A 16,408-nucleotide genomic window follows, 5' to 3' on the forward strand; every position below is an offset into this window, starting at 1 on the left:
TTTTGAAATGTAGAAAGTCATTTTGAGGACTTTAAACCTGAAGTGGAGACTAAGAAGGAAGCAACACTGATTCCAGTTCAGCCTGTTCCATTGCCCATTCTCAAACGTGCCACCTCTATTTGAACTTGCTACTAAGGACACCTGGCCTCCTTCAGACAAGAGTCAGAGCTACGACGTGTAGTTGAAACCGTTGAAAGCAGCAAAAGAGTCCATCTGAAGGGAGCACATAAGCCCCATTTCTAAGTGCATATCTATGTCCACATAAAAGGAAACTATTCGGTTGGGAATCAGTCATATCAATGGGTCTATGGTGATGTTGGCAGTAATACTTTACCACAGGCACTGTAACGGTAGAAACGAGATTCAAAAAAATAATTTTCAAATGGATGGTTTCCATGTCTATTCTTATTCAAGTGACAGGTGCCCCTGGGGACCCTGTGATGACCTCATCACCTTGAGGGGTCCTTCATCATTTGCCTAAATAGGTGCACCATCAACCTGCCCAGTGTCCTTAGGAAAGTTCTTTTCCTTTCGTTCCTCCCGGACACTCACTTATATCTTGTGATCCAGCCATTCTAAGGGACTTGCAATTATTAGAAGGAGACATGATCTTCCAGCCCTGGGTGCTTTCTGCTCGGAAAGCCTGTCCCCTCTCCCATCTAGCACCCTTGCACACGTTCATCATTGCACTTGTCACATTAGAGCCTTTTGTCTGTCTTCTAGACTAGGCTATGACAGCTGTCAACTATAATTGTTTTTACCACTTTATCCCAGTACTAGCCTGACACCCAGAAGGTGATTAAAAATGTTTTTTGACTGGTTGAGTTAATTCTCTAGCCCACCAGCCAGTTTCATAAGGCTTGAGTGTCTTTTACCCTCAAAGACTGTTGCTCACTGCCAGGGACACTCATCAGCGAAAGTCCCAGGAGCTGTCCTGAGCACTACAGGTGGTCTGGAGCTGGTTAGTGTACAGTCGCTCGGTCAAACCAGGAAGTTCTACAGACAAGCAGCCAATTGTAGAGAAAGTTCCCAGAAAGTGGGGCCGAATATTTGGGCCCTGGTTTCATCTTTGTCCCCAATTTGCTGTGTGACTTTGAGCAAGTGCCCTCTCCTTTTGACGCCTAATTTTTCAGACTCTTTCATACCCAACCTCACAGTAAGTCTCATAGTCAGTCAGTGAGGGCACACTCAGGTAGCTGTGTAGCATATTATAGAAGGAAACGTGAAGAAGACAAATAGACATATTGTAGGTGTTGCAGGGACCCCCCCGTTCTCTGGCCTCTTGTGGAGAAAGTTCTATTTGGAGGAGCCCATTAGAGGACCACATATGGTCTTTCCTTGCCTCCTCTTGTACCTTGGAGGGTAGAGGCAGCTTTCTCTCTCTGGGAGAAGGAACAGAGCATGCTCAGTCTGACCCTTCTTTTCTGAGTCAGCCTTCTGTAGGGGCGTGGATTCTGGTGTGCCTGTCTGTACCCTCTCCCCACCCCCACCCCCATCAGGCTGCCTTGTGGTAGAGCCTAGGGCAGTTACTGCTGCTCTTGACTGGGTAGCTGCTACAGATCAAATGTTTGTGTCCCTCTGCAATTCATATGTTGAAACTCTAAGCCCCAGTAAGACGGAATTTGGAGGTGAGGCCTTTGGGAGGTAATTAGCGTTAAACTAGGTCATGAGAGTGCAGCCTCTAAAATGAGATTAACACCCTTACAGAAAGAGGAAGCAACATGAGATTTCTGTCTGTGTGCATGCACCAAGGAAAGGCCTTAGAGGACGAAACGAGGAAGAAAGCCTTCACCAGGAACCTGACTGTGCTGGCACCCTGCTCTCAGACTTCCCGCCTCCAGACTGGGAGAAGTAAATGTGTGTTGTTTAAGCCACCCAGGGTCTGGTGTTCTGTTACAGCAGCCCGAGCTGATGAGGACAGTGGGTAAGTGTGCCTGAGGAAGGGCCCAGGGAAGCCCTTTTAGTTCCTGCTCTACAAGCACACTGCCCAATCAGCTTTATCAGTAAGAGAGCCAGTGTTTGAGCTCAATCTGCTTGACTTCTCTGCCTTGTTTCTCCACAAGAAAGGCGGAAAGGAATATTGTGTATAGACACCCTAAACAAGAAAAGGGGTGATAAAGTCCAGCTTTGTAAGGAAGGGTGGTGTGGTCAAAACCACTTTGTGTTGGAATTCCTGAGGCCTCATTTCTAGTCCAAGCTCTAATGCTGACTGGCTTTGCTGTCTTGATCAAGTCCAGTGGCTTTTCTGGCTCAGTTTCTTCAACTTTAAAATGCAGGTGTTGGACTAGTTGACCTTTCATCCTTTTTAGCTCTAAAAATTTATGAATTTATGATTGTAGTCCACCCAAAGGAGACTCCAAATGGATAAGGAGTTTTTTATCTCTTGGTAACTGGCAGAGACTCTTAGTTGACTATTCAGTATCCATTCATTCTTTCTTCTTGAGTAAGAAACTCAAGTTGTTTACTGGTTGGGAAGTAAAAGATATAATCTTGGCTTCTCTTGAAGCAAGGAAGCTTTGTATAGATGGTCTGGGAAGGCTTCTTAAGGAGGTGACAGAAGCTATTAGGTCCTCTTTTGCCCTTTATTCCTTCCTCATGCTTCCTTGGAATGTAGAAATAATGGCTGGAACCCCAGCAGCCAGGACCAAGGACCACATTAACAATGGAAGCCATCTGCAAAGGTTGGTAGAAAGAGGGAAAGACCCTGGGTTGTCAATGACATGGTAGAACTGCCACACAAACCCTAAACTGCCTGCTTCCAGATTTATTTTATGTGAAAAAGGAATAAGTCATTGTGATTTCTGGTCTTTGTTGCCAGTAGTTGAATGAAATTTGTAAATAATTCAACTCATTGGGCTTTCTCTTTTAAAGGATAAATCCTTCAGCAGGATGGAGAGTAAAACCTGCAGAATGGTATAATCTACATAGCTCATCTTTAGAGAAGAAAGGTTAAATGCATATCCAGAAATCTATGACCTGAGAGAAAATTGCATTCTCCTTCACTTTTGGGCACCGGTGGCACTGTGGAATGGCGATTCTCAGGTGTGGTTGACTCCAGACGTCAGTTAAATCTTTCAACCAGCCCAATCTGAATGTTTTTTCAGACATCTCTAATGGTTAGCAACTGCGAATCTGAACAAAACCTGTTGGCCAAAAATTCTTTCAGGCTGACAAAATGTGCTAGTCCCTGCCAAACATGAAATAACACTCCGTCATTTTAAACGAGCACTATGAAGCCTTACAGTCTGTACTTCATGTGTTTGCACCCCTAGGAAGTAAGTAGTGACAGGAAAATGGATATTCAGCTAAATCAGGCAAGTGACATTCCTCTTCAGGCATCTCAAGAGGCTTTTACAAAGCTCCTGGATGTAATGAAGGTGAGGCTCGCCATGAACAGTGCTGTGAAGTCTTCCTCCACGTTGCTCCCCATGGTAACTGTGGCCTTGTGGACGGACATCTAGACTTGGAATTCGGAGTCCTGTGTTTGAACTTCAGATTTTCCAAGTCACGCCATGACTCTGGACAAGTCATTTAGCTTCTGAGCCTGTGTTTCCTTAAATGTAGAATTGGGATATTAATATTTATTTCGCAAAGCTACTGTAAGGACTAAAGCATACAATATAGGTGAAATACCTGGCATAGAGCCCAATGAAGATGGGCGTGCCATTTCATAAACGTTATATTGAATCTCAGTCTTCTCTCATCAAGCTGGTTAACTGGAATCTCGAATTTCATCCTAGCGCATTTCAAATACTGATGAGGCATGTCAAAGTGCAGTCAGACTTCACCAAGACATTTGATGATCAAACACATTAAACTCCCTCACTGCTGGCGGATAAGGGAAGTGTATGATGGTGTTTGGGCAATGTGACCCCGTAGGGCTCTGGGGATGATGTGCTGACAGCTCCAGTTGGGGTGTGTGTGGCTAATAGCGTGAAGGACAGGATTGGAATTAAATATAAAGTTTGACAAGTTTAATAAGGAGCAAGAGAGTGTAATTCATTTAGGGAGGGAAGGCCAGGGCCTGCGCTGCCTGCTGTGGGAGGGCTGGCTCTGTGTAAACAAGTGGAGGAGAAGGCGGGGGGGGGAGAAGTAGCGGTTGATGGCGGTGGCTCAGGATGGCCTGCATCGGTGTTAGTGTGGTCAGCCAAATGCAGCAGAAGAGCTCCTGAGTCAGACCTCCTGTTTCTCGGCCCAGGTAACTGCATTGCTTCCATTTCCTGCATGGGAATTTGAGGGGAGGGCATGAAGAAGTTCCAGATGAAAACAAAGTTTCCGCAGGAGTAACAGCCCCTCCATTGGTGTCCTGCTTCCACATGGGGGCTCTCATTTGATCCTTCAGACAACTCTTGTGTGCAGCAGGGCAGGTAGTCTGTCACCTTTTTATGAGTGGGTAAACTGAGGAAAAGAGAAGTTCAGTGGCGGACTATTTGGAGCTGAGATCAGAACTCGGTGGGAACTTGGTTCTCCTGTGGAATTAAGAGACACCAGCACAGCGCTTCACACTCAGTCGGCACTCAATAAATGGCCATTGTTGATATTGCTGAGAAAGGAGAGTGGGCCTGGAATTCTTCCGCCTTGAGATGGGGACATTCATGTCACTCAGTTGTGCTCTTTACGGATATGTGGAAGAAGCTGGCCAGCTGCTTTCCATCTTTTCTGAGGACAAAACAAGGGAAATTGGTTTCAGCCACATTCATTCTGAAGCGAGCTTTCACCTTAAAAAAAAAAAAGCCTCAGGATGCAAGCTGTGCGAAATCAGTCAATAAAATAATTAAATTAATGGCAGCAATACCATGTTCGGATAAGTGCTAACACAAAATGGACTGTGGAAACAGCATGTTTGCATCATGCTCAATCAGATGAGGAAAGTTTTAAAAGCGGGCCATTCTCATCTATCAGTTTGTCCCCAGCCCACCTCCCCCAGCAGCTCCTAAAAAATACCAAGGGACTGGCTGTCCTCCGTATAGATCACCTGCCTGTGGGGAAGGAACGTGTTAACAGGGATGCAGGTATTCCTCTCAGGCCTCTGAGCACTTTGTGGCCATAATTAACACCTGTGATCCCCAAGTGCTGACACTCAGCTGGAAGCGTAGGACAGCAAGCCCAAGGCCCTGGGGTCATAATTCAATAACCTGGTTTGTTCATATTGCTTTTGCTTTTTCTGAGAGCTCTAAGATCTGGACTCTGCAGCCCTCGATCTTTCTCTCTTTTCTTCTACCTTTGCCAGTTCCCTCACATTTTCCCCCTTCGTCTCCTAGATCCACAGTGTCTTCAAGATCAGTGCTGCACAAATGTTAATCTCCTGGGGAGCTGGTTCAGATTCTGAATGAGCAGATCTGGGTAGGGCTTGAGACTCAGTCTTTCTAACAAGCTCCCAGGTGGTAATGAGGCTGCTGGTCCATGAGCCACATTGTTAATTGCAAGGATCTAAAGTTCCCCTACTTGGAAAGATGGCCTGTTTTTCCCTGCCCTGCATCCTCTGAGCCAGTTCAGAGAACATGACACCAAGGCTCTTGTGTGACAGGAATATAGGAATAGAGTTAGACAAAGTTAGATCAATGAAAACCTTCCTTCTGAGATTTACTGAGAGCACTGAATGAAGTGGAGGAATGTCCCATCCTGAGAAACTTTCAAAATGCCCTCTCTCTCCTGCATCTGTGGTAAGTGTTGACCTTGGGCTCACCTAGAGATGACGCCAGGAAGGAAATTACAATAAGAAGATTCTTTGAGCTTCTCTATCGTGGAACCCAGGAAAGAATGGTGGATGTGACTGAATCCTTGTCTGGTCCTCCTCAGTTTTGTTTTCTTTTTTGAGACAAGCACCAAAAATTCTAAATCACAGCCACATTTTTTAGCAGTTTTGCATTTTCAATGTAAAGCTCCAGCAGGGGGTACCTTCCGTAGACACATAGACTTCATCATTATAATGATTTTCCTGTTCTTTGTGAAATGAGCCAAAAGAGAGTTTTCAAAGGCCTTTTACCAATAATGCATTTTCCCCCTGAAATATTCATTTTAGTAATTCAGCTACCTACCCCAGGCTCATGATAAATTATTTAGATAATTGCATTAATTCTCTGCTTCGTTTTACTCATGCAGATCTGGCCTTGGCTTGTAGATTTATTTCCAGCTTTATGTCTTTCAGGGAACAAGGATTGCTAAAGGGTGGATTGTTTCATGGAGGTTTACTGCTGAGGCATTAGAAATAACTACAAGTCCTCATATCCTACAATTACCGTCTTTTTTGTGAGTCTGATTATTAGCTGCAGCAGAGACAACTCTCATGCAGGCGTGGGTGGTGAGGGAAAGCAAGCTCCAAAATCACTGGATAAAAGTGTATGGAGCTCTAAATATTATTATCAAACGTTGCATTTCAATTAGGCTATCACATTCAATTTTTTCAAAAAGCAATGGGATCTATAAGCATGTTTTCTGGTAACTTGCTAAACCTGACACGTAAGGAATGTTTCCTTCCATGTGACTTGCTGCCTAATAATGCCCACTAAATACAGCCACGCATTTTCCCTGAAGATGTTCTGACTTGAGACTGACTTTTCTACATTCTATTTAGCTTGTGTAATTTGATGTGACTGTAGCTGGAGGCAATTTGGTTGGCGGCTGTGGAGAGGAGGCGAGGATGCAGAACCAGCACAAGAGCATGACTGAGCGTGGCTTGATGATACGGGATGGTGATACAGGAAGCCCACATTTCAAAACTCCTGGTGGCATCTTAGGTCCCTGAGTGAGAGAAATAAGAAATACAACTGAACCTCAAGGGCATCAAAAGCCAAAACATACAGTAGAATGAGGGGAAAGGAACAGAGAGAAACCACACACTTTAGAAATTGTTTAGGGATTCTGAATAAGGCTGCAACATGTATATCCAACCTGATTCTGTCTCGTTACAAAACAGTTATGCAAAATAAAGTGGTGGGAAGTGAGCCAGCTTCACATTCTTTCTAACTTTTCCATGGTCTTTCATCCCTGAAACACATAAGCCAGGATTTCTGTAGGGGAAGGCAGAGGGCCTTCTAAGCTCTTAACCTCAAAACTTTAAATAGCCACTTAAAAATAAATAAACAAACAAAGGCTTTAGGAAACTCTAATTCTCGGTAAAACCAACACCATGTAGAAACGTAGTCACCTCCAGCACCGCTACAATGTTCTGTTTTGAAGGTCTCGGCGTCCTTCATTGGACTATTTATTACTAAGCTTAACAAGCAGTGCCTGAAATTTTTCTTTTACCTTCAGTGACTTCTACCCTGTGGGGATTGCAACACTCAGGCTGGCGAAGCTGAACTTTTCCAGGCTCGTTGAATTTCTTGTGCAAAGCAGACATTTGGCTTCTAAAATATTCCATAATGCCACAAATATTTTCTAGATGCGTGGCCTGAACTGGAGTCTTTTAGAAGGATTCCAGCCTGACCTCATTATCTGAATGATTTAATTTGAATGACACTCAATCCAGCCCTGTGGCAAGCGTTTTTCTTCTTATTTAAAGTTATTGATGAACTGCTGATGGTTTCCCGCAGCCCAAAAAGACTGGTTTGTTTATTTGTAATTCTTTCTGCTACCATTGCCACAAGCAGCTGTCGCTTTGGAATCTGATAGTGATACTAGACTTTGATTACAACTTCGTCTCCTAGACTCATTGTCTACATTCCATCTTTTCCTTCCACTCACCCAATTGCCCAATCCAGACAACTGGACACCATTCTTGACTTGTGCCTCTCCTTTCCCTGTGTCTAATGGTCCACACAGAGAATCTAGTTGTTTTTTTCTCTTACCACATCTTAGTTACGTCATTTTCCTCTGCTGGAACCTATTTCTATGGAGCCCAATCTTCTTAGGGCCTGTTATGACTGGTGTACCTCTCCAGCCTCATTTGTTTCTGCTTTCCTCCCTCAGCTCTATCCTCCTGCCACACTAACGGCCTCAAATGTGCCATTATCTCTCTTGCTTTCAGACCTTTAATAGTATTGTTCTTTTGCCCGGAACTCCCACTCTTTCTTCTCTTGGCTAACTTGTATGAATCCCTTAGGTCTTGCTTTAGGTGGCACTTTGCCTGGAGCCCTCCCTTGACACACAAACATCCCTCCATCACACAGCTAGACCAAGTGAAAGAGCTCTGTTTTGACCCAGGTTTGTCTGAACCTAAAGTCCTTGTTTTATTCTCTGTGTTGTCCTGCCTCCCCAAAGAAGGACAACATTGGGCTTGGTCCTCTATGGAGCTTGCCCAAGGAGGACCCCCAAAATTTTGCTTGTTTAAATCCTGGCAAGACCTTTCTTGTCTCTTATCATCTTCTACATCAAAGGCCATGCTAGCTTTCATTCAAACAGGATTTGACAAAATCTCTCTATTCTTTCTTCTGTTTGTTCTTCCTCATGTGATCACAGTTTCTAACCTATCTGGGTAGGTTGGCATTCACAGAATTTGCCATTTGTGCTATAAACCAAAAAATCAGTAGCCAGGCCCTTGGAGTTATGGTATCTGAGCCATTCAGAATTCAGCCTTGCTTTATGAATATTAAAATTATGACATATACATAAGTGATGAGTCAAGCCCATTGGTGGTGGCATCTGGATAGGTCAGTGTTTCCAAAACCAGTATCCCAAGGAATTGCTATCATCTCAAGCAATATTTCATGAAAAAACATCTCTGGTCAAATATATCTGAGTGGAATGGTATACCATAAACACCTCTACACCGCTCTAGGAGGTGTTTATAGCATGGAAATTTCTCTAGAATAGAAACCAGTTTAATAGAGATTTTATGTGTTTGTCTCAACATGAGACAGTTGGTTAGCGATGAAGCCAGGAAGAGAAGCAGATGTTCTGTGACTACCACTGCAACAATTTATACAGATTAGGTCACCCTGGCCCCAAATCTTCCTGGCCATAGATTATAGACATTTGGAAGATGCAGTCACCCTTCCAGACCACAGGAGTCTAGGGCAGGCAAGACAGACTCTGTGGCATATTAAGCTAGTCACTTAAAACACAATAGTCTAGTGAACAGGGAAAGATTACCCGGGAGGCAGTCTCTGGATAATGACTCTTGATATCAAATCAAGTTCACTGGCTAAGACTTCACTTCAAAATAGAATTACTGTGAGTTTTCTTCAGCTGTGTTCTCAAAGTAATCACATTTAAAAGAAGGCACAGTAAACCAGACACCCATCTCATAGGATGGTACATTGAGATTTGAAAATCTATTTCCATTCCCTATCACCCATTACTGCCATTTTGCACTTGGAAGACAGATGCTATACATTAAGCAGCTATTTCCTGGAGCATGGTTTGCATTACAAGACATCTTGTTCCCTTACTCAGTTTCAAGACTGTACAGTACTTTCAAATACTATTAACTCCAGTCAATGTGATTCTCTAGTACATTACGGTAATAAATCAGAGGGGAGGTACTTCTAACCATAATAAAATATGGACTTACCTATATATAGATATCACAACTAAACATTGGGATATATTAAAAATTATGAAAAAGGTAGTTTTGCAAATATGCTCTTGCCACAACAACTAGGAATTGAGTTAAATGTCTTTGTTGTAGGCTCTATAGTTGAGTCAAAAGGAGATTTAGAAATTTGAAGGGAAGAGATTCATGTAGTCTAGTAAGAGCAGTTATAGTTTTTCTATCAAGGTTAGGTTGTTCTGTCCTGAGACTTTGGGGCTTGTAGCAAAATGAAAACTGTTGACAGAACGCAGGAGTGAAGGAATCACGCCTATGTGGGACAGATATGTGTGTACACGGCAGGTAAGGAGGTGGAGAATTTGCTTTCACTAAACATTTATTATGCTTCCACAATGTTCTAGATTCTGAGAGACACATAGAGATAAATTGCACAGAGATTTTTCCCTGGAAGAATGTATTTCTAGTAGTTGATGAGACCACATGCACATAATAAAAAGTAGGTAATGAGAGGTGTGGGGCAATTACTTCCTCTTGGGGAATGTGAGGGGAGCCTTCATCAAGAAGGAGGCATAGTTTGGAGAATGGGTGAATGTGGATACATGGAGGTTGGGAGGACATTCTAAATGGGGAACACAAGGACATGGAGATGTGCCACCCTGGGAAGGAGTCCACAAAGTTCCTACATTTGTAGCATCATTATGCCTGCTCCCTTCAGTTGGTTCTTACTTTTGCAGCCTCAGGATTTCTCCTCCACTTCTACTTTCTTATTTATATCATACTGATACCTTTATCCTCATATATCTGGAGTCTGAGCTGGTTCCCAATTGTGACTTCTACTTCACCATTTTGATTGGATACCATCTTGTGTCTGTAGTTTTCTATGTTAGGTTGTGAGCACTTTGAAGACAAAGGATTTGTCTTATTTGCTTTTTTTTTTTTTTTCCAGGAAGATTAGCCCTGAGCTAACATCTGCCGCCAATCCTCCTCTTTTTTCTGAGGAAGACTGGCCCTGAGCTAACATCCGTGCCCATCTTCTCTATTTTGTGTGGGATGCCTGCCACAGCATGGCTTGCCAAGTGGCGCCATGTCTGCACCTGGGATCCAAACCCATGAACCCCGGGCTGCCCAAACAGAATATGCAAACTTAACCGCTGCACCACCGGGCTGGCCCCTGTCTTACTTGCTTTTGAATCTCAGATCCCGGCACACAGTAGTAAGTAGTGACTGTTTGCTAAACAAAACAGGATAGTTCCATATGCAATAGTGCAGCTGACTTGCTCACCCATTTTGCACATTAAACTTCTCTCCTGGTAGTTGACTTAGGCAAAGTGAACATTTCGTATCACTGTTCTTTTGAGCATTGTATTATCATCGAATATTAGGGTTGAAAGGAGATGGACCACCTAATGAGGAGATCACGATATTAAAATTAGAGACCAATATTCCTCATGAATACAAATGCAAAAATCCTTAACAAACTGTTAACAAATAGAATCCAGCAACATATAAAAGGATAACGCATCATGTTTATGGGCTGAGTTGTGTCCCTCTCAAGCACATATGTTGAAACCCTAACCCCCGGAACCTTAGAACGTGACTGTACTTGGAGATAGGGTCTTTAAAGTGATAATTACATTACAATGAGGTCATTAGGGAGGGTCCTAATCCAGTAGGACTGGTGCCCTGATAAGAAGACAAAATTTGGACACAGACACACATAGAGGGAAGACCATGTGATGACATAGGGAGAAGATGGCCATTTACAAGTCAAGGAGAGAAACCTGGAACAGATCTTTCCCTCACAGCCCTCAGAAGAAATCACACTGCCAATGCTTTGGTCTTGGCCTTTTAGTCTCCAGAACTGTAAGGAAATGAATTTCTGTAGTTTAAGCCACCCAATTTGTGGTATGGCAGCCCTAGAAAACCACTGTGCATCATAACTAAGAATTAACAGAATAAAGAAAAAAAATCATATGGTTATTTCAAATGGATTTAGAAAAAGCATTTGAAGAATTCAAAACCTATTTATAATTCAGAACTTTCAGCAAACTAGAAGTAGAAGGAAATGTTCTCAATCTGGAAAAGGGCACCTATATAGAATTTAAAAGGGAAACTTGAATACTTTCTTCTAAGATCTGGAACAGGACAAAGATGGGGCCTGCTCTCACCGCGTCTATTCTACGTTGTATTGAAGGTCATAGCACAAGAAAGCAAGAAAAAGAAATAAAAGTCATAAATATTAGAAAGGAAGAAATGAAACTGCCTTTATTTGCAAATGGCATGTTTATTATGTATGTCAAAAACTGTCAGGAAGATGCAAAATAACTAGAATTAGCAAATTCTCAGGACACAAAGCCAATTTACAAAACTTAAATATATTTCTATAACTAGTAAAAGAATTGGAAAACAAAATTCTTAGGGGTAAATTTAGCAAAAGTTGTACAAGATTGCCTTGCTGAAAACTATGAGATATTGCTATGTGTGGATTGGGAAACTCAATATTGTTAAGGCATCAGTTCTCCCTAAATTCATCTATAGATGCAACACAATCCAAATACAGCATTTTGGGGACAAAATGGACAAGCCGATTCTAAAATTCTATGGAAATGCAAAGAACCTAGAATAGTCAAAACAATCTTGCAAAATAATAAAATTGGAGAACTTACACTATTTGATTCCAAGACACGAAAATTACAGTAATGAAGATATTATGATAATAGCATCATACAGATAATGGAATAGAACAGAGTCTACCAATAGTCCCACGCTTATACGGCCCTTTCATTTTGACAAAAGTGTCAATGTAATTCAATGGGGAAAGATGCTGGAAAACTGGATAAATTGATGAGAAAATTGAAAAAGGTGGCAATGGTAGCCCAGGGAAGTGAAATAAATTATTCAAAGTCACACAGATGAGCCAGGACTCTCAATTTCACAGTTTGGAGTGGTTTCTACCGCCCACAGTCTTCCTTGGTACATTTGTCTTTGGTCTTCGTTGTGTATAATGTAGACTGAAATTGTGTGGCTAGGTAATTTTTCCAATATGCTTCTAGTATCTACTTCATTAACAGGAGTGTTGAGATTTAACAATAGGTGTTCTCCCAGAATGGTACACGCCTAGCTGGCCCTATGAGCTATAGTCTGATTTAATCAAAAGCCCTAACATTGGGAATCTTGTCTCTCAAGGGTTTCAAGGGTTGTCTTTACCCAGCACTTTCTTAATGCCGTTAATAAGTATCTGTCTCATTTTCACTTTTGAGTTCTTTGCTTCTTTCATGAAGCTCCTTAAATTAGCAATTAAAAAGAATATTCTTCAACGAATGTCAATTTCTCCTATTTTGATAATTAATAAATTATAATTGCATAAAGGTAGAATTGGGTATTGAAGCAGATGGAAAAGGATTGACTGACAGTTTCAGGTCAGAGAACACTGGTGTCTGAGCATTGCAAAGTTTTATATTTTCTGACAGCCTGAGTCCATGGGAGATTTTTATCTTCTGAATGTGGTTTAGATACCTTTGGAAAATACTTTTTAAAAAGTCTATCAGGTAGAAACCCATATAAATATGGCAGAGCATGGGAAAAGAAAATATGATGATAAAAGATGTTTGAGAAGGCAGGGCAGGATGGGGTAAGGCAGAGAGGTTTTAGAAAACAGCAAGAATTCCAGATTCTTGGGCTTGATGGGTTCACGTCCTGCATCCACCTGGACGTGGGTTCTAACATGGCAGAGAGATGCTTTGTGGAACTCTCCTTTTGTGTGGGTGGGAACATTTCTAATACTGTGGGACTATATGATATTTGCAGTAATAATTTCATGGGAAAATAATATACTGGGTGTGAAAAAGAACTTTCAGATCTCATTATCCTGTCAAGTACAGAACATAGAGGAAGCAACTAAGGCCTAGGTAAGTTAATTGCCTTGGGCAGCTGAATGCAGCCAGTAGCTATTCCAGGGGAGGAGTCTAGGTGTTCTGATGCCAAGGACAAGGCTACTGTCATTATATCCTGTCACCTTACAGCTCCAATTCCTTTTCCTCCCAGCACAGAGGCAGTTTTAATGACTTAAAAGAATGTTACATGGGACTTTTCTGGTCTTGGACATTTAGCTGAGAATGACACACACTAAAGACCAGTACAGTACCTCCATTGGCAGGGCTTGCTAATAGGTGGCTAAGAGGTAGTCACAGTCCCACAGCCACCTCCAGCCACGTGGGAGAAGAGATGCCTTTCAAGCATCTTCCTCGCGGAGGACACCAACACCTGGCCACCACAGCACCACTCCATAAGACCTTGGTCCCCTTACCTATTTTGACTCTTCCGGTCCCAACCCAAGAGGAGCCAATAGCAGCTCCTGGTGGGTGAAGACACAGAAGGAGGAGAAAACAAATTCCTACTCCAGGCTCTTGAATGTGGGGAAGGAGAAAAGCTATAGACGGAATGACAAATGGAACTTTTCACACCTGATTATGGGTCATTTATTAATATTTATTTATTAGTACCCAGACTGCCTAGAAAAAGTTATGCATTTTTCCCATATTGGAGTGGGGTAAGGAGATCCACCAGAGCAGCCTAAAGAGAGTGGAGGAGAGAAATAAAGTTGTGTGCTGCTTGCACATAACTGAACCCAGCTCTCCAAGATGCTGGTTGAATTCTTCCGGGTGCTCATCTGACTCATACTTGACTAGGGGGCTTCCTGACACAAGAGAGTATGATGGTGGGATGGTCTAATCTTCCTTCTTGGAGGTCACATGGGGCTAACCTAGTTGCAATGTGACTAATCAACCCACTTTGAAAGAAAATGAATTTCTGACTCTGTCTTCTGAAATTCGTTGAGTCCAGTTTACAAGGCAATTAAGCTCCCAGAGTAGTATTGGTCATTGATTAGGAGGCCTGGTTTTCAATGCAGGTGGCCCTAAATAGGAAGCAGCGCTGCCTGTCTGTTGTCCTGGAACTACACATCTGAAATTTTGTAAATAGAATTCTAGTAGTTTCTTAAATCATCAAAATTTCTACAAGTACTCTAATATGGAGAAGAAAAAATAACGAACAAAAAGACCCTTCCAGAAATGAAACATTATGTACGAGCATCAGACTGTGTATAAAGCCAGTTGATTCTCGTTCATTCCATGAAACAATACAATCTTTAAATCTGACATCATCTGAAACTGGTACAATCTCTAAAGTCTCATTTTCTGCTTTAAGTTTTTACTCAATTATTATTTTTAGTTCCTGGAGAAAGTGTATTTTTAGCTTTCAAAAAATGCAACGATTGCACAAATTCTTTTCAGCCCTGGTAATTTGGTTGGCGGCCTTTCTATCTATGTGTGTGTGGATGGTGGGAACATAGCTTTCTGATGAATTGTTCTCTTTTCCATTCGATAAAGGGCTTTAAAATATATTATTGTTCTTTCTCCAAATAGAAGTGGGTCATTATTTCCCCTCCATTGTTTCCTCAAAGAGCTGAAGTCCATGAGCTATGCAGATAGGACTATCAGCCTCAAGCATACAATCAAAAGGGCCATATCCTTGCTCATTGTTTTTTTAAATCAACATGTGGTTCTAAACAATCACAGAGCTAGGGTTCAGGGCAAAACTTTGCTACCCAGGGCTCTGTCCCACTTCCTCACTATGCAGGATGTTTACAAATTATGTTCCTGCTCCTCTGCCCGAATACTTTCTATTTGCCCATCCAGATTCATTTCTACTCTCTTTTCTGTTGGATTGTTCAGACTACATCAGCTGGTTCCTTTGACCTCTGGCTTCTGCTTGTGTCCGCAAAATGGAGAGCACCAGCAGGAGATGGGAGGGAGGGAAGAGGGTGCAGCTGAGGTATTTATTCTCATTCCCCCCTCCAGCATAGTAAGCAACAATGGGCTGCATTCCTAGACCGAGGGCACACCTTCTGTCAGGTGGCCCTCTCTGTCTCGTGTTCAATACCATTCTTCCGTTTCACTCCTTCACATCTAGGGGTGGTGATGCAACTAGTCCTGGGGCACTGCATTGGCCCTTGTGGGTCCCTACACCTGCCCATACTTGTAAGTCCTCCCTTGGTTATCCTCTCCACAAAATACCCAATTTCAGGGGGCCATTTTTCTTTCTACTACGACCTTGACTACTACCTTTTCTTTTCGAGAAAGATTAGCCCTGAGTTAACATTTGCTGCCAATCCTCCTCTTTTTGCTGAGGAAGACTGGCCCTGAGCTAACATCCGTGCCCATCTTCCTCTACTTTATATGTAGGACGCCTACCACAGCATGGCTTGCCAAGCGGTGCCATGTCTGCACCTGGGATCCGAACCAGCGAACCCCGGGCCACTGAAGGGGAATGTGCGCACTTAACTGCTGTGCCACCCGGCTGGCCCCACTACATTTTCTTTTAAACATTTGTTCTCTGCATGAGGAAACTGGCAGCATTCATTCCAGTCCTCGAGTGACCTCTGTCATCATTTAGTTGAAATCTTCTTTGACTCTTTCCTGTATCCCTACATCACTTTCTATGTTCTTCTAGTATACACCTTTGATTGTGAACGGTTGCAGAGCAAAGATTTATATTTCTATTAGCACCCTCTAGACCATGAGTTCTTCCAGTCCAGGAACATCTGTGTGCCATCATCACTTTGTAAAGAGCTTTTATCAGACCTTTTCAATATACATTTATTGAAATATATGTTGGAAAAGGCTTGATAAAATGCACACAAAGATGAAAGCAAAATGGGAATAATTAGCTGCTTACTATGTTCTCCTATAACAATTATTATTTTAATGGGGATCAGTATATCATATCAATGAGTTGATAGGATCAATCAATCATGCCAATAATATGAAATTTATGGCTCTAGAAGTAAGCCTATCATGAGATATGTTGAAGAAAGGAAACCATATTGAGGTCAACTTTTGTTTCAATATTTTGCCAATGCCATTTTGCATCACAAAGTGGGAAATGAACTCTGTGGCCCGAGAGAACTAGGTTCAG

Source organism: Equus asinus, chromosome 29 (genome assembly GCF_041296235.1).
Source record: "Equus asinus isolate D_3611 breed Donkey chromosome 29, EquAss-T2T_v2, whole genome shotgun sequence".
In the NCBI taxonomy this organism is placed as follows: domain Eukaryota; kingdom Metazoa; phylum Chordata; class Mammalia; order Perissodactyla; family Equidae; genus Equus; species Equus asinus.